Genomic DNA, 2,465 nt, shown 5'->3' on the forward strand with positions numbered 1-2,465 from the left:
GAGTTCTGGGATTGAATGACCGCCTTCTGGCCTTTCAAATATTTAAAGCTGTAGCCACAGATAAAACAATGAGTGGGATAGTTAAAAACATCTTTGCTGTAGCTCTCGAAAGACAAGTGAACCTCCCTTGCTTCTCTCTCATCATCAAACATCGCTCTCATGTTGTCTCTGTCATGATAAAACATCATAGCCATGTTTCAGCACCCCCTGAAAAATCATAATAAAATGTATGTCTTTTTCATTTGATTAATTATATATATATATATATATATATATATATATAAACTACTGTTCAAAAGTTTGGGGTCACTTAGAAATGTCCTTGTTTTCCATGAAAACATACATGAAATTAGTTGCAAAATGAATAAGAAATATAGTCAAGACTTTGACAAGGTTATAAATAATGATTTTTAATTCAAATAATAATTGTGTCCTTCAAACGTTGCTTTCGTCAAAGAATCCTCAATTTGCAGCAATTACAGCCTTGCAGACCTTTGACATTCTAGTTGTCAATTTGTTGAGGTAATCTGAAGAGATTTCACCCCATGCTTCCTGAAGCACCTCCCTCAAATTAGATTGGCTTGATGGGCACTTCTTACATACCATACGGTCAAGCTGCTCCCACAACAGCTCAATAGGTGTTGAGATCCGGTGACTGTGCTGGCCACTCCATTATAGACAGAATACCATCTGACTGCTTCTTCCATAAATAGTTCTTGCATAGTTTGGAGCTGTGCTTTGGGTCGTTGTCCTGTTGTAGGAGGAAATTGCCTCCAATTAAGCCCCGTCCACAGCGTATGGCATGTACAAATCTCCCACTTTACCACCACCAAAGCACCCCCAGACCATCACATTGTCTCCACCATGCTTGACAAATGGTGTCAAGCACTCCTTCAGCATCTTTACATTTTTTCAGCGTCTCACGAATGTTCTTCTTTGTGATCCGAACACCTCAAACTTACAGTTGAAGTCGGAAGTTTACATACACCTTAGCCAAATACATTTAAACTCAGTTTTTCACAATCCCTGACATTTAATCCTAGTAAAAATGCAGTCTTAGGTCAGTTAGGATCACCACTTTATTTTAAGAATGTGAAATGTCAGAATAATAGTAGAGAGAATGTTTATTTCAGCTTTAATTTCTTTCATCACATTCTCAGTGGGTCAGAAGTTTACATACACTCAATTAGTATTCGGTAGCATTGCCTTTAAATTGTTTAACTTGGGTCAAATGTTTTGGGTAGCCTTCCACAAGCTTCCCACAATAAGCAGGAGGGACTGGTGCACTTCACTTCATGATGCCATCTATTTTGTGAAGTGCACCAGTCCCTCCTGCAGCAAAGCACCCCCACAACACGATGCTGCCACCCCCGTGCTTCACGGTTGGGATGGAGTTCTTCGGCTTGCAAGCTTCCCCTTTTTTCCTCCAAACATAATGATGGTCATTATGGCCAAACAGTTATATTTTTGTGTCATCAGACCAGAGGACATTTCTCCAAAGAGTATGATCTTTGTCTCCATGTTCCGTTGTAAACCGTAGTCTGGCTTTTTTATGGCTGTTTTGGAGCAGTGGCTATAGATATAGATACTTTTGTACCTGTTTCCTCCAGCATCTTCACAAGGTCCTTTGCTGTTGTTCTGGGATTGATTTGCACTTTTCGCACCAAAGTGCGTTCATCTCTAGGAGACAGAACGCGTCTCCTTCCTGAGCGGTATGACGACTGCGTGGTCCCATGGTGTTTATACTTGCGTACTATTGTTTGTACAGATGAACGTGGTACCTTCAGGCGTTTGGAAATTGCTCCCAAGGATGAACCAGACTTGTGGAGGTCTAAAATTTCTTTTCTGAGGTCTTGGCTGATTTCTTTTGATTTTTCCATGATGTCAAGCAAAAAGGGACTGAGTTTGAAGGTAGGCCTTGAAATACATCCACAGGTACACCTCCAATTGACTCAAATTATGTCAATTTGCCTATCAGAAACTTCTAAAGCCATGACATCATTTTCTGTTTTTTTCCAAGCTGTTTAAAGGCACAGTCAACTTAGTGTATGTAAACCTCTGACCCACTGGAATTGTGATACAGTGAATTATAAGTGAAATAATTTGTCTGTAAACAATTGTTGGGAAAATGACTTGTGTTATGCACGAAGTAGATGTCCTAACCGACTTGCCAAAATAAATTTGTGGAGTGGTTGAAAAACAAGTTTTAATGACTCCAACCTAAGTGTATGTAAACTTCCGAATTCGTCTGTCCATAACATGTTTTTTCAATCTTCCTCTGTCCAGTGTCTGTGTTATTTTGCCCATCTAAATCTTTTATTTTTATTGACCAGTCTGAGATACAGCTTTTTCTTTGCAACTCTGCCTAGAAGGCCAGCATCCCGGAGTCGCCTCTTCACTGTTGACGTTGAGATTGTTGTTTTGCGGGTACTATTTAATAAAGCTGCCAGTTGAGGACTTGTGAG

Source organism: Salvelinus namaycush, chromosome 9 (genome assembly GCF_016432855.1).
Source record: "Salvelinus namaycush isolate Seneca chromosome 9, SaNama_1.0, whole genome shotgun sequence".
In the NCBI taxonomy this organism is placed as follows: domain Eukaryota; kingdom Metazoa; phylum Chordata; class Actinopteri; order Salmoniformes; family Salmonidae; genus Salvelinus; species Salvelinus namaycush.